Source organism: Oncorhynchus kisutch, linkage group LG19, assembly GCF_002021735.2.
Source record: "Oncorhynchus kisutch isolate 150728-3 linkage group LG19, Okis_V2, whole genome shotgun sequence".
Taxonomy (NCBI): Eukaryota; Metazoa; Chordata; class Actinopteri; order Salmoniformes; family Salmonidae; genus Oncorhynchus; species Oncorhynchus kisutch.
This window is the reverse complement of record NC_034192.2, coordinates 14597544-14625313: the sequence shown is the minus strand read 5'-3', so window position 1 is coordinate 14625313 and position 27770 is coordinate 14597544. Positions and strand designations below refer to the sequence as shown.

The 27770-nt window shown below is 43.0% G+C and overlaps 1 protein-coding gene across 11 annotated transcripts in view; it reads left to right on the top strand.

Annotated features, from left to right (window-relative positions):
- LOC109864633 (forkhead box protein P2) overlaps positions 1-27770 on the top strand; it is a 114587-nt gene that overhangs the window by 9044 nt on the left and 77773 nt on the right. For 10 of the 11 annotated variants that reach the window (XM_031797934.1, XM_031797947.1, XM_031797942.1 and 7 more), the window contains exons 2-3: positions 2151-2219; positions 2986-3039. The gene's annotated coding sequence lies outside the window, so the exon portion shown is untranslated. Of the gene's footprint in view, positions 1-2150; positions 2220-2985; positions 3040-27191; positions 27332-27770 lie in introns of those variants that run through there. The other variant, XM_031797935.1, reaches the window with a different exon arrangement.

Sequence of the window (27770 nt, the reverse complement as noted above, 5' to 3'; positions counted from 1 at the left end):
AAGTGCTTAAACATGAAGTATAGGCATTAAAACGTCTGAGAGGTTATGTGGCTGCAGTTGGTCATTTTTACGGTAATGTAACAAAACATAGCAAACATTAGAAAGATGCATGTGGAAATAACAGATTGAGGATTGAGGATTGTTTTATACAGAATTGCAGATGTATTATAAGGACATGGGATCTGTCATTATTGTCGTCAAAACCTGTCATTTACTGGTTGATCATTTAAGTCTTCAAGGCACTGCACCCTTTCGCTTGGGGGAAAAACACTTCACATATTTTTCTTTATATGTGTACTGTACATTACCTAAATTCTGAAGGTCACCTCTCATCTTTCTTGCACAGACACACACACATGCACAGACACACACACACGCACCCACAAGTACACCCCCCCTTTTTTAGCACAGACTCACATGCACACAAAAGCACTTACTCGCACACATACACACACACACACAAGCATACATTCACATATACTAGAGCTGGGGGATATGGTCAAAAATAGATATCATGATAAATTGCATAAACAAAAATATTTATTATCCTTTAAACTACAACTACTGCTATTAGTTTGATGGTTGTAGTCATCAATTGTACCATTTAACAATCACCCATATTAGCAAACGCATTTAATTTCAAATGTCACATTTCTCTAGTATAGGCTATGTATAGTAATGAAGGATATCCGTAAAATGCCTGCGGTAACCTTTCTAGGGCGGAACCCCTCGACAACATTCCGCTGAAAAGGCAGTGCGCGAAATAAAAAAATATTGATAAAATTAATCACTAACGTATGATGATCTTCATCAGATGACACTCATAGGACATCATGTTACACAATACATGTATGTTTTGTTCGGTAATGCATATTTATATCCAAGAATCTCAGTTTACATTGGCGCGTTACGTGCAGTAATGTTTTGATTCCAAAACATCCGGTGATTTTGCAGATAGCCACATCAAATCCCAGAAATACTCATAATAAACATTGATAAAAGATACAAGTGTTATTCACATAATTAAAGATAGACTTATCCTTAATGCAACAGCTGTGTCAGATTTTTTAAAAACTTTACAGAACAAGCATAATCTGAGAACGGCGCTCAGAGCCGCCATGTTGGAGTCAACAGAAGTTAGAAATAACATTATAAATACTCACTTACCTTTGATGATCTTCATCAGAATGCACTCCCAGGAATCCCAGTTCGACAATAAATGACTGATTTGTTCCATAAATTCCATCATTTATGGAACAAATAGCCACTTGTTGTTAGCGTGTTCAGCCCAGTACTCCATCTTCATGCGGCGCGAGCACTACGTCCAGACAAAAACTCTGAATGTTCCGTTACAGGTCATAGAAACATGTCAGACCATGTATGGAATCAATCTTTAGGATGTTTTTAACATAAATCATCAATAAGGTTCCAACCGGAGAATTCCATTGTCTGTAGAAAAGCCCTGGAACGAGAGCTAACTCTGTCGGGACCGCGCGTCACGAGCCTGAGACACTCTGCCAGACCCATGACTCATTCAGCTTCAATTCCCCCCTCCTTTATAGCTGAAGCCTGAAACAAGTTTCAAAAGATGGTTGACATCTAGTGGAAGCCTTAGGAAGTGCAACTTGACCCCATAGACACTGTGTATTCGGTAGGCCAAGCTTTGAAAAACTAATAATAATATGCATATATTAGCATCTGGGACTGAGTAGGAGGCAGTTCACTCTGGGCACGCTATTCATCCAAAAGTGAAAATGCTGCCCCCTATCCCAAACAGCATAAGTGATCGGTATGGTCGGTGTCGATCATTTTCGGTTTATCGTACCAGCTCTAACATGTACACACAGACACATACTCACATGCATACAGTCACCTAACAGGCAAATCCAGGTGTACTTTGTTGTTCCCAAGTTTATTGCTTTCCCCTGAAAGCTAATAACTCATAGCTCATGTGCAAGAAAACCTACCCACATTTATCCTATACATGTTTGCACAAGCACAATCGCGGGGGGGGGGGGGGGGGGGGGGGGGGGCATTTACAATTTGCTATGTGAATTGGAAACTTGGTTGATAATGTTTTACTGTATGGGAACATGCTTTTGATGAATGATTTCTCTCTGATCTGCTCTCCCCCTGTATATCCTCTACAGACATCTCTGGACTGGATTCCTTCCCCTCCTGAGACAGACGGACAACAACCACATGTTTTCACCCTCGGGGTAAGTACTACAAGCCTTTCATGTCCTGTCAAAGGTTTTCTGCCTTTGGACTGATAAGGCAGAATTTGACAATTGTTAACGTGCCGTGTGTAACTGTGTAACTTGACTTAATTTTCCCCATCCAAGATCATTAATCTCAGAGGTGTCGTGCATAACTTTGAGGGCACCGATGGCCAAATCTTAGACTTATGCATAAAATAAACGATTCTTTCTAGATTTTCAGTGTTCAAATGGACGAGACTTGCCTGCGCCTCCTCATTTTCAATGGACATGACACATCTAATCTTAAGGACAAAGGTGTTTGATTTTGTTCTAGTTTCTTTACTTGTACCTGGGCAGGAGTGTTACGCTAAAGCCCAGCTGAGGCGCAGTTACCTCCATAGAAAAATAACAGATCTTCGTCTGCCCACCATGATAGAATTCCACCTCTGCAGTGAAACCTGTCAGGTTGTGCCTGTTTGGTCTTCACACTTCATAGACTTCCAATCTACTGTCGTTTTTTTGTTGAAGTTATGACATGCATTAGATCCAACCAACGTGGACTGGGAGGAAGGATATCTGAAAGTCTTCTTAGTGAATGTTGGGAAAGTTACCTAGACGCCCGTGTTTAATTGAGAATGACCCTGTCCTAACACATCACAATAAACAAGGGGTTATTAACACAGAGAAACTCGGAAGTGTTTGAATGTGTTTATGTGCACATGCATGAAGGTGGTGTTGAACATGCACTAGCATGTTAGCTCATAACAAATGTTCATTTGTCTAGGATGAAATATGCAACGGCTGTAAGAAGGGCCGCCACGTTCTGAAGTCCAAAGTGGTGAGTCATTACTGCCTTTTACACTGATCGTCTGCATGCCCTTGTGTTGTGTGTGTGTCTTCTGATTATTGTCCGATCTGAACTGAACATCCACTGCCAATTCCTGTTGAGATCAGCTCGAGGGATTCACATGCGCTGGTCTTTCGGGGCTGGAGGTACAAGACAACACCTATCAAGTGACGTAGCCTGTTCAGAAACTTCAAGCGGAGAAGTGTAGATGCATGAATCCCCGGGAGACACGGTTCATAAGTCAATCCTCCGTGCACAGTTCTACGTACAGTAACAAGTGGGAGATGCGTGTGCACCCTACTGTACTGTAACGTCACCCAGTGGCACAACTCAGAGCTTCTGTAGCCCCTTAGATTCCCAATGAGATTCTAGCGGTGATATCTGAGGCAGTTTGTCGTCACCAAGTCAGTAGAAAACCAGCATAAAGAATCCCAGCCAGCACAGTAAGTGTGACACACACTGATTATGTGACTGCTACTACGGCGGAGGCCTGCCGTCATTACTAATGTGTCCCCACAGCAGCCAGACTGAGACAGACACACAGGTGTCTCAGACTGAACAGAACATTGCCAGACGGTAAAACTGCAGTAACGATGGGGAGGAGAAGCCTCATCATCGTGAGGGGATGGAATTTAGCCGTAATTGGATGGGGGATAGATATCGAATGCTAACTTGACAATGGGTGATTGTTCAGTGAGCACAGAACAGTTGAAGTGAATTGCTTTGCAGGACAAATCAAATGTAAAAGTACAGGCTTCTGTGTTTGTAGTCCTCCATAACTTCTCTACTATCAATTATTTGTGTAATTAAATGTATGCTGTAGGTAATTCTCCAGTATTTTCATAGAAGTCACCCCATAAAGTTCTGAATTTGAAAAATGTTGTGAAAAAAGTCAGGGCTGGTTTTGATCTGTTTTTCATTGTTGCGGAGGAGAACTACTCTTAGACAGGTTATTTCCTGAATCCCAGCCACTGATTTATTTTCATATTTTGACCCAGTCTGAGGAAGAACATCTATTTATCTCCATATTCAGCTGCAGAGTTTTGCCTTTGAGGTCCAAGTAGGATTCAAGTGTGGCAGCTAGGAGCCCATCGGAGCGAGAGGCTGGGTTAGGGTGGCTCAGCTCAGCTGTAGGCCTCAGCACCAGCCCACATCCCAAGAGTCACATCTTCACAAGACTAAGCAGATCCGAGATTCCCTTCTCTCTTCCACCTAAAAGAGATTTTAATATTCGTTTTTCATTTGTTGAGTATCCCATTTAAATCTTCAAAGATGAACTCTTAAAGCATATCTGTTCTGGAACAGAAGCCCTCTAATCATCCCAAAGAAGTATAATTGACCTAACTTTCCCATGACTGTGAATGTACGCATATATCATATCTACAGCGATTAAAGCATATCACTGGCCAAGGAGCCCGGCTGGCTTCCCCCTGAGTAGGAGAGGGTAACCTCCACGGGTCTTTACCCTGGACACCCTGACTACTGGGGAGGGAGAAGAATCAAAGGGACTTGACTCGTCCCTATTGGCAGGCTCCATTGTGGGTCAGATGTGGGATTGAAGAGGATGGGGATGGAGATCAGGCTAGCGCCCATTTTTCTAATCTTTATCCACCATTAACTCTGGCGCCCAGTGTGCGGCTGGGATCAGGTCATTGGTCAATCCCCCATTCAGAACCACCCCGGAATATTTCAAAGTTAAGCCCCGTCTACAACAAAAAAGTATTACTCATCAAACGTTCACTCTCTCACTCTCCAGTCCTCCCAGGGATCTGCCTGCCTCTCGTTCTTCCCTTCCTTCTTATATTCCTCTCTTTATGGTCCACTGTTTTGTCTTCCCACTTGGAGGGGGGGAAAAAAAGAGTTGACGTTTTGGAACTTCCCCAAGTTTCCATATTCCAGTTTAATGAGGTTTGGTTTGGGGTCTGATAGTGTCATGCTGTGAGCAAATTGGACCAAGAGTGGACCCACGTCCTACTCTTTACAGATCTTTGGTTGGATTAGGAGTTGGGAGTTAAAAAAGAAAATAGAATTCTGGAATTGTACTTTGCCTCACAGGAAATATATATTCACATCTCATACATATTTTCAACCTTGTCCTTGTCCTTCACTTGGTGCAAGCACACCATGGGTAACCTATTGCTTCTCCATAGTATGTTCCTTCAGTTTCCAAAGTCTAACAAGGTAGACTTTAAAAAAACAACAACATCTAACTTCAAATCTATTTTATCAAGAAAGTCCTTCGCGCTGATATGTTATCTCCTTGCCTTTTCAATCCATTTAGTTTGTTCTAAGGTTTATTTGCCTCTCCTCCTACCTGTTCAGAAGAGGAGTAATGAGGACCCAGAAAGAAAAGGAGAAGAGGCGTCTAGAATAGATCAAGCGTAGAGGAGTGTTTGTCCGGAGTGGACAGTTGCCATGAGAATAGAGTTACAGAAGGGGGCGTCTCTACCTAGCTGCCATGCCTCCTGATGGAGAAGACACACTGACTCAATGAGAGTATTGATCCGGAGAGGAGAGGAGGGGGGGGTATGCTAATCAACAGTGTGAATGGCCACGGATGCAGCCCTGGCGGGGCGACTAGTCAGTCAGCCAGTCAGTATCTCTCTAAAGGTCTTGACGCCTGATCAGATCACACTGGGGGTTGTGGCCCCTTATAGACCCCTCATAGGATAAACTATAGGACTTAAGTCCACCTCCCCATTCAGCATGCATTGGTCACTGCTAAGTACTTTGGACATGACTGATTGCAGATATTGTATGCACAATCATACGTTTTTTTTATAAACGAGATGCATCTGGTGTTTCACATGTCATTCTTTCCCTCCGACTTAATTGGGAAAGAGCCTGGGCGCGGAATCCCAGACTCATGGTATGTTTCCAAGTGCCTGAGATTATTGTGAAACAAAACCATCAAAAAGCATGACATCAGAGCGACATGACATCGGTTTGAACTTGTTGTTTCAGGTGGGAAGAATTCCCGAGTCGCTTCAGTTGCAGGTGATCGTGTCCGATGAATTGGTTTCACGTAGTTTCGCCTTCTTCGTGGCAGGTCTAATGTTGATTATCGCGACAGTTTGAACCTGTGTGTTATCGTCGCAGCATTCATGAAACAGGGTTGTTTTTTTCTAAACGTATACAAAGCCTCTGTGTTGTTATCGGTTTCTATCTGCTTCCTTCGGATTAAGATAGGTGGGGATTTGTCAACACAATGTTGGCCAATCATGTTGATAGAATGAATGTGTTTTATGAATACATGTGCCCTCCTAACTCTTTAAATACAGTCATAAATCAATACATGTGCCGCGCAGAAAAGAATACCCATGACCCATTTTGAATGAACTGAGGCTGAATCCTATGTGGAAATTGAACCAAAGTGAAAACATTGAGTACATTTTGTCATGGAATAAATACACTATTAGCAGCAATTGGTTTCTAAGAATCATACATTTTTAAAGCTTTGAAGAAATGGAGTCTGAAGGATTCCGGCCTCCTGCGGGGTTGTAAGACTCTCAGATTATTGGAATAATTGGCCACAAAGAAGGTTCATATAAATGTAAATTAGAACACATTTGTTCAGTTATGAGAACTTTTTTTTAATACTAATCCAAATATAGTAATTATTCACCGACACGACCAGGTTTACATCTTTCATTTTGATATTATACTTCAGTAGCAGCCCAAAGTGTAGCACGTTTTTGTTTTGAAACACTAAGGAAAACTTAACTCAAATGATTACGATGACACATTTGGCATCAAAATGTAGTGTTGTGCGTGTTTGCTCTTCAAGTTAAGATCCTCTAGATAACGCTATTTCACAGGCTATTTTTCCTTGCTTCAAATCGAGCCCCAGTCACAGCCATTGCAAAAGCTTTTACTACAGAGGCAACAAGTCAACTGCTTTGTTCATTATTATGGTCATTTGATAGGGGTTTGCAAAGAGATACAGAGGAGAGGGGAGGGGTGGGGTGGGGGGGAATACTACAAGCGCCTTGAATCCCACTTCCCCCGGACACAAACCACAAGCCTAGACAATACGTCACTTGCTACCTGCTTTTCCCAGAATGGCCAGAAAGCATCTGTCTATGTGTCGAGATGACAAGTCGACAACTCGTTTGATTTGAGACAAAACCCTGGCAGGAGTTCCACCCTGGCATGTGGAATCTAGATATGTTGACAAACTTGGCTACCCCTCTGAATGAGGTTTCTGATTACACCTCATCATGCGTGGGAATTTCAGTGTGCCCCCAGCCCTCTCCGAGAGGTGCCTCTCGGGCAATCATGTGGTCATACTACCTGACTCTGTGCTGCTCAGAGTGCAGTTGACAAAAACAGCCTGAGGCACGTCATGTGGAAAGCATTCAGTCTGTATACATACATCCAGTCTGCAGCACCTCTCGGGTTAAGTGAATGAAGCATCAGGCTGTCTGTTGGTCCTGCTCACCTGTGAAGGGAAATGGTGTGTGTGAGTGTGTGTGTGCATGTGTACTTGTGTGTCCAACTTTCCCTCCTAGAGAGTCTCTCAGTTATACTCTGCCACAGCAGTTGAGTTCCATTCCTTCTCATGTCATGTAAAATGAAGGTCCCGGTCAGTGAGAGCTTTCACCTGTCAGTCATCCTGAAGAGGCCCTGGGGTGTGGAGCTGCTCACCTGTGTTTATTGTACAATACCTGCTCTGCTCTACCCAGGGAGAACGCTCTCTCTCTCTCTCTCTCTAGCATACTTCTTTCTTTCTCTCTCGCTCTCTTTCCCGCACTTATCTTATTCTCTCTCTCCATTTACCCTCTCTTTCTCTTTTACTTCACCCCCACCCTTTCTCTCTTCCCGCTCCCTCCCTTTATCCATCTCTAGTCTCCCTTCTCCCCTCTCTCCTCCCTCTGTCCCCTCCTCCCGCTCTCCCTCCCTTTGTGTTATTAGAGCCCTCTCACTCACTCGGTTGCTTACAGCTCAGCCTGTCTGCAGCATTGCTCCCTCCGCTGCACCTCGCAGAGCACACACACACACTGCTGCGCTGGCTTTAATGCAGACTGACGCCGCTGCCATAGGACTGATTGAAACTCGTGTCTCAAAGTTGCTAATGCTCACTGAACCATTTTATTGAAGATAAAGTAAATAAAATAGGTTGCCGTCTGAGAATTCTTTGGAATAGACTGGAATGATCTGGAAGGTAAAACACACTCACTCACTGGCAGGCCGGCCGACAGGCACACACGCACGGATGCACACACATGGCCGCATACACACACACACGCACACAAACACACACATGCACGGACAGTGAAGAGGCACAACTCCTGTTGGCTCATAGAGTTTTGTTGATGGACTGGGTGGTGGAGGTGGGATGGTGATCAAGAGGTGTGAGGAGGCTGAGAGGTATTTTCTATGGCTCAGGAATTTCACAAGTCCAATGTTTTTTAAGAGGCTTTGCAGAAAGCTAACAGTGATTTAAAGCCTCATGTAGGGAATGCCACCCATACGTTAACCATCTATAGATTGTACGGTATAGCTTCCTTGTCTAGTCATACTTTTGTGATGCGGTAGAGTACGTACATATGCATGTATGATATGTGGATGAATGACTATCATAAGTCATTGTATGCTTAGGGTGGATGACACATTGTGTATTGAAAAGTTGCTTACAGTATTTGCATGAAAAAGGAGAACGTCTTCAGGGCTCTCATCTATTTGTATATTGTTGGTTAGTGGTAGGAAACTGTCCTAAAGCAAATAGCCCCTGTGTCATAAAACTCTTATTGAGTTTTTCCATTACTCTTCAACTTGTGACGACATAAACAGCCCGAAGGTGCACGTCAGCCAAAGAAGTTCATATAATTTATTTTTGTTGAACTTTTAAACCTCCTTGCCTTTTCTTTCCCATTTATATTTAAATGTATTTTATGTATTTTATGCTTCAGGTTTAACCAAATCACATACAAATGATCATTGTGTTCATTTCTTACACTTCTTGTAGACCACTATGGACCCCTACCAGCTACCTTTCATATTCTCAACCTGGAATTATGTCAAATTCCCCTTGTGTTTGATACGATTCCTTTCTGCACTGTAAAGTGGTATAGGTGACACGGGAATACATTTGCCATTGTGCTCAATAATAAATACTCTTCCAGGTCTTACTCAGTTGGCTGCTCACGAAAGAGCGTTTGGACTCTGTGTGCGTTGTCGCAAGGCGCCGGGGTCATTCAGTCTCTCTTGCTTTTGTCAAATATTTCTGTGCTGTGATAGTTTTCTCATTTATTTAGTGAATAGTTTGGGGTGGATAGAGAGAGAGAGAGAGAGAAATAGAAATAGTTTGGACATTATGTAAATGATGGCATGGGTCTCATAATCTCACATGTATTCATCATAGCAGACATTGGACCCTGTGATACTGCCCTCCATCTTTACCATTGTTCGCATTTCACCCCTTTTACTGTTCCTCTCAATGGCTCTACCAGGCTTTAATCCACCCTGCCTTTCCAATGACAATGTTTACCACCTATCATTCAATAAGAGACCGACAAGCACACAATTGCCTTTGTCAGTAAATGCTACATGAATGCACCCGAGCCAGCCACAGAAGAAAGGTACTGTTAGCGGTATGAGGATAAGGTTGAAAGGAAAGGTTAGTTTGATGTGTGTGTGTGTGTGTGCGTGTTTGTGCGCGCGCGTGTGTGTGTGTGTTAACCCCTCACATGTGTTAACCCTTAAACCTTTAAACCGTTAAAAGGCCTAGAAGTGTTTAACCATATACACTGTTTGAAAAAAGGGCTGTCCTCATAGGATAACCCTTTTTGGTTCCAGTTAGAACTCTCTGTTGAAAGGGTTCTAACTGGAACCCAAAACAGTTCTACCTGGAACCAAAAGGGTTCTACCTGGAACCAAAAATGGGTTCTTCAAAGGATTCTCCTATGTGGACAGCGGAAAGAAACCTTTTTGATTCTTGATAGCAGTTTTGTTTCTAAGACTGTATAGTTCCACGTAGGCTAGACAACAGCATATGTTCCTGGCATTAGCTAGAGATTAGCCTGTACAGGCCCTTTGGAAAGTTGTCTGTCTACAGAACAACACACTGACATCACAACATTAGGTAATTATTGCCTGTAAGTAGGGATTAGAATGTGGATGTTGACAGTAAATTGGCTCTCTGTATGTGTGTTGAATGCACCTTTGTGTGGATCAGACACACTAATGCACACAGGCAAAGTGTCTGCAGGCACATACTAGAGTAAGCCTCACCACCAGTGTCCCTCCCCCGCCCCTTCCTCCATATCTACAGATCATCACTAAATATGTCTTTATTTTACTCACTCGCCACGTTGCCGTGTCTCTTTCTGTTTGTGAGATTATGCATTATAAGTAAGCTAATGAGGTTTCTAAAAGTAAAGATTTGTTCAGACTCCTACAGTATGATGAAGGCCAGATGTTTGTCTTGGCGTGTTCTTTTGCTTCTTTTTTTAAAATAATTTGTTTTCCTTTCAAGTGTCTTGACAGCAATAAAGATTAGCACTACAGTATAGCTGCTAACAACCATTAAGTGTTTTCACCATTGTGTCACAAGGTGTTTCTCAGTGTTTCTCCCCACCGACCCCCCCCCCCCCCCCCCCCACCCCACCCCCACCCCACCCCTTCCTTCGCGCCGAAGCAGTGAAAATGAAAAACAATCATTCTGACCTCTGGCGACCCCTTTGTGACACACAGTCAGTTAAATGGTTTGTAAGACGTTTAATTACCAAATGGTATAATCGTTATTCATCTCATCATTAGATGTATGATATTAAGTGAATCGCCTCCCCTGAGTACTGTGTTTCACAGATCAATAGATTTAGACAGGGCTGGAAGGAAGGGGGAGGTTTAAACACTGGATATGTACAGACACACTTTCTCTCTGTGATACCCTCACTCATTTATTTATGTAATTAGCTTTAATATAGGTTTAATTATGCACATTTTCATTCCACACTCGGGGATGGCGGCAGTGTCTACACCTCGTTTTCCATGGTCTATACATCCTCGAGTGCATATTTGTCCCGGGTGAAAGGACGTGTAACAATAGGCAAGGTTATGGATTTTCATAAATTGTTTGTATTCTCTTGTTAGTTGGAATTCTTACGCTGCACTGTACACACAATGAAATTGATATGAGCATTGCTTAGAAGGTATTTCATGATTCTTAATTATCTGTGTCCCCAAGAGGTGCTAAGAAATGCCTACATTTAGATAGTGAGCATAAACCAGTGTGAATCTGGTAGACTGGGGACCTTGGTAGTTGGGGACGTATTCATTGGTTGCACCTCCGTCACTTGGTCACGTCTTGCCGTTGTTCTGAACGTTCTCAAGCCGCTCTCCACCATAGTGGTGCCCAACCATCGTGACAAGCCCAGGCATTCTGAACAGAGGCTAATGACTGTTTCGTCTAAATCACACTATAGGGCCTGGAAATACGATGACATTGCTGAAGTAGGCAAATATTTAGTGGGAAACAACTTTGCCATCATTATCATGTGGTCAAATTGACTTTAGACAGATGGCAATGTTGTCATTAGCTAGCGATACTAACGTTAGCTAACTAAAATCCGGTGGTCGTGCATTATGCTGCGTCTAAAGTCAATCTGGCGACATAAAAATGACGACCAAAGGTTTTCCTGCAAATGATTTTCCTCCGTTTGGAATGTCATTGTATTTCCAAGCCACTGTTATGCACTTCGGATGAAATCTTCAACAGCGCTCATTGACAATACATTGAGTAGAAATCCCTGTCGGGCAATCAGTCCTAAAACTAATGTTCCAAAAAATATTGTGATGCAGTGTGCAACTCATGAATAGCCGCAATTCAGACCAGCCAGCACCACTGTCCATAGCTAGATATCCATTATGTAACTAAAGCACCTCTACTGAACCAGCCATTACATTCAGTCACATTACCTACTGCCATTTTGTTACCTGCTCCAGTTATGCTCTACACTAACAGAGGGGCCATGCAACAGGATTTGAATGGTAGTTATTCCATTTGTTCTCTTGTGCCTTCAACTTCCGCTGGAGTTTATTAACACCGTCCCAGTCTACTGAACAACCCATCGCCTACACACTGTACTGGCTATATCTTTCGTCGGATTTATGAAGATATCGATTTGAAAAACCTTTTTGAATATCTGTAAATATGTGCAAGTTAGTCAGTGGCAAATACCTGATCTGTTATTGTTGTTAACACAACCACTGATCACTACAGTGAAGGCTTAAGTATATCTTACTGTTACTGTCAGAGCTCTAATCAGAAGGGGGGAGGGGGGGGGGGAATCTGTCTGTCTTAGCACTTGAGGTATCCTCAGAAATTTCACTTGATGGCACTGTTTCCTTTGTCCTCCTCTGCGCCCCCTGCCCAAGCAACAGGGGATGTTTTATGTATGTTCCGCACGCTCCAAAAGAGCCTGGATCCCTCTTCTACTCCTGAGACAGAGTGGCTTTCCCTGGATTTATCTATGGCTCCGGGAAACAAGTTCAGGAGGAACACTCACAAACAAAACAATGCTTGAATTTGTTCAAAAGTAGGTTATGATATTACTTCAAACCTGATAGTTGAGTATCAGTGTGGCAGATACAGTATAGCTATGGACGAATACTTGTCTTATTTCAGGTGCCTTATTGAGTATAAATGAACAATTTATTTATTTATTGGATGATATTTTGGATGTAATGTTCTTAAAAAGTGTTAACGATATATCTTCAATGATATATCTTCAACGTTGATACTAACATTGTTTCCTAAGCGGACCTCTTGTTCGTCCGCACCTCTTCAAAGGTGGAGCGTAGCCTTCCCTATTGTTTAGTATTTCCCAAGCATTGCCAATTCCTGAATTCTAGTAATGTTTCATTTTCAATATACATCTCTTTACAACAGGAATTGTGTAGTTATTCACCCGTTTAAAATGAATTAAATTAGATTCCTCTGATGCTGCCAGGCGTTCCGTTGATAATTGCATCAACCAGGCGGTACATAATATGACTGAGAGTGTTTCTATGGCTGCAGCAGTTAATTTAAATCCACATCTTTACCTACCTTCGCCGCCACACTTGATATACTGGTAACTATCTGTCGGTAGTGTTTCAGTAATGGCCTCCACACATTTGAAAAGCCTCTAATTCTTTGTTCTTTCTCTAACTTAAAAGTATAAAATGAAAAAGCATAATGGCTGAGAAAGAGATAGTGTTCAAGACGGGAGCTGTTGACCTTTTTTCCCCCTATTACTCCTGATCCTGTCAGAAATAAAGTGAGGGCACCTCGTTTTCAAGTATGAATCAAACTGAGTTTAAATATGGGGGGGTGGTTTGGGACCGAGGGGGGGGGGGGGGGTATTATGTGTTCCAAACCAAATGGTTAAGCATAGCATTCATAGGTGTTGGTCTTCTAATGCTCCCCCGTATGAATGCCCTGTATAAAGGTGATATCATAGTGAAAATGAACCAGGGTTTGTATTTCAGTAATATCTGCATCACAAATAAAGATGGGAGTATAATTGAGCCCGGATCATTGCCAGGGGGGGTGGGGGTTGTCTCCCCATGGTGGAGATGAAAAATGGAAATCTGTGTACTGGTAAATAGATAATCACACAAAAGTAATTGAGGTTTTCAAACCCCAATCTACTCTGCCAGCGTGAGCTCGTTTGCATGTTAATCACGGAAGTGATTCCCTTTCCCTTCATCGTGAGAAAGTCCACACACTTTCATAACCAGCTTTTAATTGCATTTAAAATGTCACAGAGGTGGAACACATGTAATTTAGCCATAACCGTGTCCAAATTAATGGGCACTACAGAGCCGTTCCGTTGGAATGGGCTGAAATGAGACCGGCTGTTCTGCGTCTTTACTTTTATTTAGAGATGCTTCGCTGTATATGTGTCTTTCTGATAAATATGTGTCTTTCTGATAACATCTCAAGAGCATCTTTTGACAAATACGGCTCGATGTTTATGCTAAATTAAACGTGAACTCTATGAAGCTGTGTGTATGTGTCTTCATCTCAATGCCACTCATTGGGAACCGTAAATTTGTGCGATTAAAGAGAGGTATTGGGTTTGATTGTATTTTCTTTCATCGCCAGGTGTTCTTTCGCGTATAAATTACGAAGATGAGGTTTCCATAACACAGCTTAGAGCACTCTGGAGAGGGAAACCTGCAAAACAGACCTATTTAATTTTTCATAGAAGAGGCCCATCAGGAGCAATAAGCCAATATTCCTCTTTCCCCCCTTTTCCAGATGCTTTTTCCACCCCTACATCTTTCCAAACCGAGCCCTTACATTTTTTTCCCAGAAAAAAACAGCGGCAGCACTGCCGAGACCTACATGAAAGGAAGGAACTGTTGAAATGTTAATTTTACCATCTGCTGTTGAGGCCTGCTACCTGTTTGGTGTGTTCCTACCCCCCCCCCCCCCTGCCTTCTTTAATTCCCAGTAGTTCTGTTCTGTTTTATGAATGTGCTGGTATTTTGGTTTTTTGAAGTTTGGGGATCTCAGAGCACGACTCTGACTGAAGAGGAAGAAAAAACTGGGTAAAAAACAGAGCGCCACGTGGAGTGACAGTCCGATTAGCCCTCTTTCTCGAGTCCCGGTCCCTCCTCCCAGTCTCCCTCCTACCTGTCTGTCCCCTGATCCCAGTTACCCTGTCTCTCCTCCCCAGTAACCCCCCCCCCCCCTGCCCCCCGTCTCTCTCTCTCCCTTTTCCTCCCTTCTCTCTCTTCTCTCTTTCTTCCTGAGTCTTAGTGTCTTCAGGGACCAATTTAATGTGTTTATCTAACTGCTTGGGATTTTAATCATTAGTTTACAAGACCCCAAACACCCTTTGTCTAATAATGCTTTCTTTGTAACACTCACACAGTCTGCGTAGCTTCCTGTAAGCCTTATAAACCACCTAAAAAATAAATCATACAAAGCCAAATGTAAAAAATAAAAAATAAAAATTCCTTTCAAAACTATTCGTCCTCTTTTTTCCCCAGTAAAAAGTTGACACTTTTTTAAATGACATTTCAACAGCTTTTGCTATAAGACTTTTGCCAAATGGACGGATTCCTTTGTGAGATTTGATAGTTGGCAATTAGGGTGAGACATCCTGTGTGCAGAGTTGCTTAGCATTTTCCTTGGCTGGGATCTGATTGTTTAGTCTGCTCTCATTGTGAACTGTTTCTGAGCAGCAGTTGACGGTTGTTTGCAAAGTTCTAGGAAAATGTAAGAGGAGGGCAGGGGCTGTGCTGCGCTTTCTGTTCTAGTTATTTATTTTTCTCTGTCCTTGGAGCTTGGAATCTGATTTGTGTTCATGTTTCTCTATTCTTTCTGAGCGGTTTTTAAGTGTAGCTGCTGAAATCTAGACTTTGTATGACCTCACTTGCACGGCCTGTATTTCATTAATGACCAGGCCTGTGGTTTGGGGGGGAGAGGAATATTTTTCATATGACACCGTCTTGCATTAGTGCAGAGCAGCAGCTGCAGAAACCCCAAAAACATCACATTTTGTGGCTTTGAAAGGTGTGAAAATGTCAGCTCCCTAAAGCAAGCCTTTGGAATTGTGTGGTGTGTGTTTAGAAACAGAACTATTGTAACAAAAAAAAAAAAAGTGTGTCTTTCATTCTTCCTGGCATCTTATAAAGTCAATAAGGTAGAAGATGCATTTCAGAGTAAGACGTTTGCATTCACACGTCCTTTGACATTGTATATTGTACCTCAGAAAAGACACCTAAAATAACAAGCAGGTATTCAGCAGAAAGTAGGCTGTCAGCATTTTGGCATTGAACCGTATTATTTTGTGTACTTTAAGTACTTTAGGCTCTATAGGGTCTTCTTGCAAGGGGGTCGTTTTGTTTCTTTTTGTGCAGTAGTGCCACATCTGGCCTGTGTAGCATTTCTTCACAGATTGATTTGCCAGGCTTTGTTGGAGCGACTCACGCAAATCACTCAGCAATTGCTCCAAAAAGCCATTCAACAATACACAGACTCACTTAGTGAACCTCTGCTCCTTGTGCTCCCTCCTCCTAGCTAAACTTCCAGACACTAGACTACTGTAACTCTGTTGGGTACCTTGCAGGATATTGAATATCCAAAAGGAAACCCCAGATTTGTCCAGTCCAAACAAAGAGCCCTTGTGTCGCCCCCTCCCTCCTCCTCCTCCCCCCCATCTTCTCTTTAAACCAGAGAACTGTCATCATCATCGTGACACAACAAATGCTTTACCTCAATGCCATAAGATACCATGTGCATATTTTCCCAGATAATTCCTACTATCATTCATCATCAAACACTCCTCCTATGGGTTTCTATCAGCGTGAAGTGTTCCGTTGCCTGTTTGGGACAGTGGCAGGAGTTTGGAACAGCGAAGAAGGCTCCGTACCAAATGGCGCCCTACTCTTTTTTTATAGGGCACTACTTCTGACCAGAGACCATACTGGCTCTGGTCAAAGGTAGTGCACTATAAAGGGAAAAGGTTGCCATTTGAGAGGCAACCCAGAAGATGGTCAGGAAGGCTCGGTGGGTCTGAACAAAGGAGGGATTACCTAATAGTCCTGCTATGTATTTGAAGTCGAGTCTGCTGTTTGTTTGAGGAGGTGCAGGGTGGATGGGATGGCGGGATGGGCTGTGAAACGTCTCTGCAGCAGCTGATGGGTACTTTTAAGCTGTCAGAAACAGCCCCTCTGCCATCCGTCTTTCTCAATAGACAGGAACAGGCTTTGACGGGGAAGGGCACAATGGAAAGATAGTTTAATGGTGTTTGAATGTTCTCCCAAGTTAGTACACTCTCTAAATACAGTATAATTGGGTGTATGTGTTGTACATTAAAACACATCGAGATAATAACTTCACAACAACCTCCCAGTAGATGACTTAAGCTGCATTAGATGCACAATCCAATGACTATTTTGGGATCTGATGTGAAAGGATCTGTAGTGAGAATGCTCTCTAAATGCATGTAACCTAACTCATGAATTGAATGTTTGTAAACACACTCCCGGAATTGTCGGAGAAAATGATGTTCTTTTAAAATGTGTTTAAAAGTGTTGTGCTTTCTTAGATTAACCTTCACAACCCCCATTTAAAAATACATCAAAAGTTATCAAAAAAACCACACAAAAAACGTGTTCTCTCCAAGAGTCAAGATTTGACTACAAGACAGGATTTCTTTCATTTGTGGGCAATTTCTACAAAATGAGGGTGTTCGCTGAGTTATGTCCACTGTAGCCTACACTGCACAGGACAACTTTTTTTTTTTTTTTTTTTACTTCTTGAGTTTAGCCACTCAAATGGGATCACTGAAAATATGACTTTTCTCCTTGTCATTTTGAATCAGCCATATTACAACATGTACGCCGCTCTCAAGACCACCATCAATTTCTGTTTTGATCAATTGTGCATCTGGTCCTGCTTTTATTGCCATCACAGTCTGCTTTTCCCTCCACTCAGAGCCCTGAATGTGGACAGCTTTTAAGGTAGTGAGGAAGAGAACTGGTAAGTGGCTCATTTCTCCGGCTAAAGCATTTTTATTTAAACATGTATTAGGCACTTTATAATAAACTATAATGTATTCCTCCAGATTGCAAATGTCCTCTCATACATTGGCTGCCTGGCTATGGCTAAAATGTGGGACTGAAAGTTATTGTTAGTGTACCTTATTTAAAAACCCGGCAAAATCAATGACATGTTGTTTACTGTAGGTAGTTACGCAAGCTCGGCCACTCTGTGTTAAGTACATTTTCCCAATGCCAAATGGAATGGCTGTGGAATAATTGCAGTAGGTAACTATTTTCAAAGTGATGTTATTCTTTATTCACTGTCCTACTCTGCAAGATGAGTCTGTATTTGTTTGTGGTATATGCCCATGGACGGTTGGCAATCTACTACATACTTGAGCCCACCATACAAGAGTGCACTGGAACGGACAGTTTGTCGTTGAAAAGCAATGTGAAGCTTATTGCCATTCCCTGTATTTTCAATTGGATGGAACATTGGAGTTTTCATTGACATTGACATGTTCCGGAAAACCATCAAAGTGACTTCTAAACTCCACCAAAGTTCAGCCAAAAACTTGTTGCCGAAAGACTTTTTTAGTTTTTCCGAGGCAAATTGCAGAGCATCACACTGAGTCTCGAGAAGTGTGTCACAGAATCGTCTACCAGAAGTAAAAATTGCTACTTGCATGCTGTCTTTGACCGAGGACAGCCTTAACCACTCCTGGGGAAAATGTGCCGTTTAGAAAGATATAAAGAAGTAATTTTATTACGAGGTACATCTCCCTCTCAGAAGTGATTTCATTTCTCCTTTCAGCCTCCACGGGAGCCTTTATTTGATCTCATATTCCTGAGTTTAACTGCCTCAAACCAGCCGGCCTCAGTTTATTTTCATTTGGAAAAACATTTTCTGTTGGAGAGGAGGTGGAGGGGGTGGTTGTGGCTTATATTGCGGAACTGCATGGTTCTGTATTGAATGTAAGTGTCCCCTCTACAGAGCAACTTTTCACTCTATTGGATTGTTGGAAACCAAACTTTTTAAATCCCTCCCCCTTTTCTGATGGAGAAAGAAGTTTGATTGGTGTGTTTTGCCACGCTCACAATTTAATTTCTATCTCCTGCCTCTTTCCCTACCTCACTTCCTCCCTTGTGAATGCAGAGTTTTAGCAGTCTACCTGATCATTTTATTTTACATTACACAAAAGTTTCCAGACAAGCAACTACTGTACCATCATTTAGTAAATTCTTTGAGACGGTTGACCAGAAGTTTAACATCAGGTGCGGTAAAATAGAGAGAGCTGGCCCAGAATCTCAGTTCCAGAACCTCAGGTGTGTGTTTTCCCCCAGCTTGAGTGAAGAGCTAATTATGAACCAAGACTCAACAGAGCTGGCATCCCACCAGCTTGCAGGCCTCCCCCCCCCCCCCCCCATGTCCATCTGGAGTAGCTCTCTCCCTTTCCCTAGGGCTGGGCGATATGGCCAAAATTATATATATTATTATATCACTGTATTTTATTTTATCTTATTGGACGGTATGACGGTATTTTTAGTTTTTGAATAATAAAAGTTCTATGTTTGCTTTATGAGTAGTGAGTGATCCTAGGGTGGCAACACATCTCCATTCTGATTGTTTTGTACTGTTCGTTTCAACTTCAACCAAAACAAATATCAGCACTTTTATCATTTCTGCATTTCCTGCAATCAACTGCAGTTGTGGAAAAGTACCCAAATGTCATACTTGAGTTAAAGTAAAGATACCGTTAGTAGAAAATTACTGAGGTAAAAGCGAAAGTCACCCAGTAAAATTCCACTTGAGTAAAAGTCTAAAAGTATTTGGTTTTATATATACTTAAGTATCAAAAGTAAATGTACTTGATAAAATGTACTTAAGTATCAAAAGTAAAAGTATAAATAATTTTTAATTCCTTATATTAAGCAAACCAGATGGCACCATTTTCTTTTTCTTTTTTTTAAATTTATGGATAGACAGGGGCACACCCCAACACTCAGACATAATTTACAAACAAAGCATTTCTGTTTAGTGAGTCCTCCAAATCAGAGGCAGTAGATGACCAGGGATGTTCTCTTGACAAGTGTGTGACTTTTTCCTGTCCTGCTAAGCATTCAAAATGTAACGAGTACTTTTAGGTGTCAGGGAAAATGCATGGAGTAAAAAGTACAGCATTTTCTTTAGGAATGTACTTAAGTAGTACTTGAAAGCATTTTTACTTAAGTACTTTAAACCACTGCTCAATTGAGAGAATTTCTACGATATGGGCAAATCTAGGACTTATTTTTAACCAAATGATGCAATTGCGATTTGACTTGCCAATTAGAGCAAAACTGTTGGAATCATGGAAATAGAATGACTATTCTAATTCTATAGTTAGAATATAATAGTGGCACTTTGAATACAGTGTTGTTTGAGATGACAACGAATTAAAATGCCAGGGAGGAGTTATTTTGACGGTAGGAACAAAAAGTGTTAATAAGTGTTTCCTAGGGGACCCTATAAGCTTTGGCTACATTGTTTTCTCTTAGCTAACATATTCTTGCCTTGCTTTGCATATTCCTCTTTGATTTAGAAGATACTGTCGCACAAACAACATTCTGGTTTAGGTCTACACCATCACTGGTATTATCAGGCTGTATTAGCTAGCTACGTTTGCGCTTACTCAGTACATTTATTAGCTAGCTATTAGCGTTAGCGGCTAACAATTAGCGTCTCCCTAGATTTAGGGCAACTTGCTAAGAAAAGACAAACTAGCTGATGTAAGAAACACAAACGAATAGTGTCATTATAGAACGCTTTATAGAATTATAGAATTTATATTAAGAAGAAAAGTGAAAACAGCATTGTTGTCATTAACATTGTTGCATGTGCTGCATTGACCATGCAGACTGAACGCAAGTGTCTTGTCGAGGAGCACCAAATGTGCTCCTTGAGTGACAGGGGGAGTGTCTAGGTCTGTATGGAAAGTTGCACGGAGAGAGATGACTCAAGTAGCGAAGTAAACTATAAAAATTGACATTACACTAGGCGTATCACATTTAACAAACCAAACATTCAAATACCGGAATAGAAGGTAAAGTAAAAACCCAAACCGGTCCCTGCGTCTACCGGTGGTATACTGTCCAACCCTACCTGACCCTTGCTCTCTGTCCCTCCCTCTCACTCCCTCCTTCCCCCTCCTTCCCTTCCTCCCTCTATCTCCAGAAAGCATCTTTCTCTGCCTGCAACACCTACGTCTTCTTTAAACCTAGACAGATGACAGCATGATGAAAACATTTTTTTGCAAGAAGTGCAGTTTCAGTGCCCGGAACTCCCACTCTCCTGAATAGTTCCCCTTTTTTATTTGGGTAGCCTCCACTGGGCTCCGCTCCATTCTGAGAATTACCTCCAGATGTAATTCCTATCCCGAATTAGTGGCTAGTAAAAATTACGTTTAAATTAGCAGCGGTGTGGAGAACGTTTAAGTTTGAAATTTCCATATAATGAGTTAATTATTCTTTGGCGAGATGCCATTTTTCCTGGATTTATTTAAGTTTTCATTCATGTAATTGGTGTCTGGTTGAATGGTATTACTGTCATGAATGGATGGCCTCTGTGTGTCAGTGGTAACTCAGAACAGTGAGGTAAGTGTTCAGGAGGAGTTCCAGTACCAGACAGGACAGATCTATGTACCACTAAAGTGCTGTTGATAGCACTGGCCTTTTAAACACTATCTAATCTACTGTCTATACACTGAGTGTACAAAACATGAGGAACACCTTCCTTTTGAGTTGGATCGTGTTTTGCCATCAGAACAGCCTCAATTCGTCGGGGCGTGGACTCTACAAGGTGTCGAAAGTGTTCCATAAGGATGCTGGCCCACGTTGACTCCAATGCTTCCCAAAGTTGTGTCAAGTTGGCTGGATGTCCTTTGGGTGGTGGACCATTCTTGATACACACGGGAAACTGTTGTGTGTGGAAAAACACAGCAACGTTGCAGTTCTTGACACACTCACCTGGCACCTGCAACGTTTAAAGGCACTTAAATCTTTAGTCTTGCCCGTTCACCCTCTGAATGGCACACATCTATGTCTCAAGGCTTAAAAATCCTTCTTTAACCTGTCTCCTCCCCTTCATCTACACTGATTGAAGTGGATTAAACAAGTGAAATCAATAAGGGATCATAGCTTTCACCTGGATTCACCTGGTCAGTTTGTGTCATGGGAATGAGCAGGTGTTCCTGATGTTTTGTACACTCGGTGTATCTATGTTCTCAAACTATCTTATCATAACTCCACAATATGGAATCTACAATGGCACAATGGGTACCTGAACATGTGTAGCCAGGATGTTGTTGACATAGTAGACGCAGTTTGTGGTGTGTTAAAATACTGGTGCTGCGGGTCTTTTGAATTTCACTGGACTTTGTCTTAACTATTATTCTACCTGTGTAGCTATGGTTATGGGAAGACTATGGGAATCCATGAGAACCTCGGCACACGGTGTATGAATGTCAGAAATAGCTTTCCTATTTATCGTTAGCAGGAAATACATCTGTGGGAGCGGGCTATTGTATGAATCCTTAACCGTTCTCTTTCATCTATCTGACGACACCTTGCCGGCCAGGAACATTATTAATACCCGATATCCATGTATTTTTCAATATTATCATATTGCAGCCTTTACAATATGATAATATCTACGGTGAAAAAAAGGGGAAGATGTCTGCTATGCTAGGCTACTAGACTTTCATCTGTCTCCAATCTGCTGTATAATAGGTAAACTGCTGTGAGGTGCACTTACTTGTTTAAATTTACCCACACAGCCGAGCCTTTGATTTTATCAACGCGTCTAATTCAAATACGTCTTTTGAAGAAAACCTACATTTTAAAGGGAGAGAGAAGAGCGGAGCGCCGAAGAGCCAATTTAACCTGGAGTGTCTGTCGCGTTCTCCTCCAGTTTTTCTGTTTGAAGTGCCTGGTCAGCTTGAACTGTCTGACTTCTGTCATTTCTATCTCTTTTATTGTTTCTCTCTGCTGCAGCAGTAACGTATATACTTCGGTTGGCCCTGGCTGCAAGCTGGGGGCTGGTGGAAGGGGAGAGAAGGGGTGCAGCTAGGCAGGCAGGTATCATTGAGCAGTGAGAGAAGAGAGAGAGAGAGAGAGAGAGAGCTGAAACCAGTGGAACGGCGCTGAGCGACTGCTATACGTGGCTCCTCGTGGCGCATGTTGATAGTTCTGTCCGGTTTATTTTCAATAGGAACTGAAAGCTGGGCAGTTCCACCTCTAGCTGCGTATTCGGCCTGTTGATATTGAGTCAAGCAAACACTCACTCTGGGATGTCCTGTTGGGCACCGGGCCAAAGTCGCAAATGGAAGTCAAATGAGAGACTCCTGTGTAGGGAGGGAGGGAGCCTAAAGAGAGGCAGGCAGCCAGCCTAGAAGGTTAGGGTTGGTGAGCTGCCCAGTGACCACCAGTTTGAACTATTCACTTAACAGTTCCTCTTTAACCACTGGATGGAAGTGGCATACTGTACATCTTGATTAATACTCTCAGTCGCAGTGAATCTGAATTGGACTTTTTTTTCTCAATACAGCTGTTTGGCTCAGTCGGGGCCGGCTCCTGCTTCTCTTGTTGATGAATGACTGATTAAAAACATATTCTCGCCGTTGTGACTGTGGCAGCAGCTCTCTGTCTCTCCCTTTCCCCCACTTCTCCCTTCATCTGAAATATCTATGCAAATATGTTTGGACACTCTCATTATCGGCTACTTAATATGGATTTCATTAGGGACCGTTCTAAGCAAGGCACAGGGAAGTTGCTATGGATACTCCAGTTGCTTAAGTACAGCATATTCAAATGTTCAGCCTCCTGTAATACAATCACTGCGCTCTAATGGTCCATTATGGCCACACTGAACTTGTTGTGGGGAGAAAAATGGAAAGGCTTAAGATCATTATGTCTTGTTAGTGTGTTTGTGTATTCATAAACTATAACTGTGTTATTCAGTTTTGCTTTTGGAAACATCGTAGTGACATTTTATTTTATTGAACCTTTATTTAACTAGGCAAGAGAGTTAAGAACAAATTCTTATTGACAATGCCGGCCTACCCCGGCCCAACCCTAAACCGGACGCCACTGGGCCAAATGTGCGCTGCCCTATGGGACTCCCAATCACGGCCGGTTGTGATACAGCCTGGAATCGAACCAAGGTCTGTGGTGATGCCTATAGCATTGAGAGGCTGTGCCTTAGACCGCTGTGCCACTCGGGAGCCCCAAAACCTCAACAACATGAAGGTGGTCTGTTTTTAGATATACTAATAGGAATGTTCATTCTATTGAAATACTGCAGGTGTCTGTCTGTCTGTATGTAGTCCAACTGCCAGTACCAGTGCAGTGTGTTTGGTTTTGAGAGGTACATTATATTCAGCTGTTCACTGCATATTATATATTGTAGCTCTGATCTGGTTTAGTTTAAAGGGGAGGGGAGAGGGGGAGTGAATTCAAGTGGATAACCCTCCATGCAAAGTGAACATCATGGCATTTGGGCAAAGGGCTGAAACAAATACACACTCTCTCAGTCACTGCACATACAAGCCATAGGGCAGGGATCATCAACTAGATTCAGCCGCAGGCCGATTTTTTTTTTCATTGGGCGGAACATAATTACAAATAATTTGTAGACTGCAAGAAGCCCAAACAGATATAATATTTGACTAAAACATAATCATTTCAAACCTTGCTTACATTTGTATATGATCACGTGTCTCTATTATGCGTGGGAATCCTTGGGAACGGATTTCCAAAATTAAAATCACTTGGAGCTGGTGTTCCTGGTGTTTTTACAGTCTTTTATGTCTAGCAATTAAAATTCTAACAACAAAAATGTATATTTTGTTACTCAGAATACTTGGGGGGCCAAATAAAACCACCCACGGGCCAAATTCGGCCTGGGGGCCGTCAGTTGGGGAACCCTGTGTCCCCAATCTTTCCCTCCATCTCTCTCTCTCTCTCTCTCTCTCTCTCTCTCTCTCTCTCTCTCTCTCTCTCTCTCTCTCTCTCTCTCTCAGACTCATGCTAATTGCTGGGCTCCTTTTTTTAATGCATTTTTCAAACGCAGCACCTCTAAGTGGCAGTTCCACACCAGTGTTTTCCCCTTCCTCTTAATTCCCATTTGTTTCAGCGTTGAAGTGTTTTGGCCATAATAAATCATTCCAATGGTGGGTAAGGTGAAAGAGGCTCTGGGTATCTCTGTGTCTGCCCCTGAGCCCAAGTTGCTGCCTGTGAGATTGACTAGCCCAGTGACGCTAGTGGTGATGGTGGTGGCAGAAGCCATGGTCTCACTCTCCAGTGTGGAAGTGTGGAATGTAGAGATGAGGCTCTTGACACTGTCTGATGGCCCCGGGCAACGCGCTTTGTGTCTGCTTTAATTGGAAATTAATAGTTAGAGGGTTGCTATGGAAATGATGCCATCGCTCAGAGATAGAAACCTACACCACCACTACAACTGCCATAGTTATTACCATCCCCCACCCCGGCACTACCCTCCTCTTTACCCCCCCCCCTGCTACCCATGTCTCTTCTTCTGCCACGGTGAAGAGGCGCTGGTGGCGTTGTTTGTTGACCTTGGTGGTATGAAGGCCTGGAAGAAAATACAGGCAGAAAACATACAGTGAAGTGTTAGGGATGCACAATGTCTTGTTGTTCTCTGGCTGACAACGTCAAGGAGGGTGGCTGGGTGGCTTTTCAACGCCCAGAGGACTGTCTTGTGTTTATCTTCCAAGTGGTTTATGGGGTGTTGAAGGAGCATTATAGCCACATAGCTCAACGTGTTGAAAGTAAAATGGGCGTAATTGCTCGGCCCAATGTTTGTGCTCTAAGCAATTTAGACCTTGTATAGCTAGCTGTTTCTCAGGCACAACTCCCCCTTGATCTTGTTTAGTGTTTACCACACTGCTTCAGACAGTGAAGGCAAATGAAAATGCTAAAGCTTTTTGGCTTTCGCTGTTGCTTTTTTTTTTGAATAAGGATATCAGACAGCTCAAATCTGCTGGTTGGTATATAATGTGCTATTCGGAAGCCTGTGAACTCGTGCCAACACACCGCTCCGAGCTGTGAGTTCAAGTGGTCTTATACTCCGAGTTAGAGGCTAGATCTTTTACTAAATAAATCTGTCATGCCTGCCTTGGGTGCATCTCCCTGAGCATGAAAGTTCCTGCTCCGCGTACTCTCGCTGTCAGTGAATTTGTGTCTGTTTATCCTTGTTTATGCTGTAAGAATAGTTTGTTGAATTTCATGAGTACACATTCATCCGGCAGACTTCAACACACAGGCACTTACGCCTGGGCGCGTGCACACACACACAAACACACATACACACACACGCACACACACACACACACACGAGCACACACACTTGTGGGGACACGTGTGTTTCAGGTCTGGGGGAGCCTGTGTGAGTTGTATCGACCCTTTCCTTCACATCAGCCTCTCCTCCTCTTGTTTCCGTGGCGTCTACACAAACACAGCCAGCCAGACGACGCCTAGGATTGAATCTCACAAGTCCATGTGGCGTTGTGAGCTGGTAGCAGATGGACTTGCTTTTGCATCTGCTGTGTGCAGACTGGGCTTTGTACTGTTCTCCTGGGGGAGACCGAGGCTTTCTTCTCTGCTAGTAGATTCCTGTCTGCTGGAGCAGCTAAGGAAAACATCTGTGGCATGCAGGCGAGAGAGAAGAGAGAGAGACAGAGAGAGAGAAAGGAGAGAGAGCGAGAGAGACAAAAAAAAGTGAAAATTGACAAACAGCATTAGCTCAAAATGTTCCGTCTCGTTTCTGCCGGCGTGTGTTGTTTACAGTACAGCAAGTATGTCAATACATCACAGTCAGACTGGCGACAATGTAGCTGGCAGACAGAGGGGACGGTTGTTCTTTGGCTCCAATTAACCATTGCTAAATGATGAAATGCACTGTGCAAAATACGTGAGGCGTGATGTGCATCTGTAAAGACAAATGTGTCTTTTGTGAAGTGGTTGCAAAGGTGTGTCTGATGCGGATGGAGGATAAGCTGTGAAAAGCTTGTCTGCTGTTCTCCTCCCCTCCCCTCCGCTCGAATACTTCCTATGTAAAGAGGTCTTTTTGAGTTTCGCCAGGCTTACAGCACATTGTTGCAGGCTTGCCCTAAAAAGGGAAGACAGAGGTATATTTATCAGAGTCGTGAGAGCTGCATGGCAGAAGAGGCCGACGCTCTTCTGTGACTGGTGTCTTCCTGAGAAAGGAAGTGAGAAAAGCACTCACTGTTTGGAGATCACGCCTGGTCCGCTCCTGAACCTTTGTCACTCCTCTTTCTGCTTGCTATGCAGAAAGGAAAATAAACTCGCCCCCCCCCCAACGTACCCCCTCCCACACCCCTGCCAAATCCTACCTCCCCTTCTACCCTTGCAATCAAACCGCTGATTTTTGTGTACGATTGGTCCTCGGGTGCCAAAACAATCAGAGGGGATGCTTGATTTGTTTTAATTACCCAGGAGTGCAATGGTTCTTGGACGTGACCGGGCAGAGGTGCTCTGTCACAGTGGTGTCATTACTGCTGTAAATACCTCTTTGATGATGTCTTTGACAGTTAGCGTCAGCTAGTTTTTTTACATTTTTCTTTCCTCTTTTTTTTCTCTCGTTCCCCCTCTCCCTGAAGCTGTTTTCTACCAGTGACATTTTCCCCCCTTGATGCGCCGTTAACGCTCCGAGGCTTCTGAGAATATCTTCAAATGCCTCTTACCCGGGGGAGTGGAGTTCTCTCTTGTCATTGTTTAAAAGGTAGGCTACTTTCTCTCTCTGCTTTACGTTATTGGCAGTTTGTATCGATGATTTGTGTTTGTGAACAGATCTGTTGTGTCGTGGTGGTTCTGTGTGGTGTGGTCTGAGGGCAGTTATCCAGTAATAGATAGAGCGACGTGTCTAATTGTTTTTAAGAGCTCTACTACTCTCTCTCTCCCGGAGCACAGTGCATAGAGCCGAGGCTACAGGCTGCTCCACTCGCTCTCTCCCACTCATCCTATTCTGCCTGTTTAGACAGCGACACAGAGACGGAGACGCTGAGAAAGGCACTGAGGTGTGCTAGAAATAAAGCCAGGCACACATACCTCTCTCCCAGGGTGTCCCAAAACGCTCCCTTTCAGCTGCGGTTCTCCCTCAGCCGGTTAGTTAGTTCCCCTCGACGCGCCGCCAGGTAGGGATGCAGGCTGTGCCGGCGAGA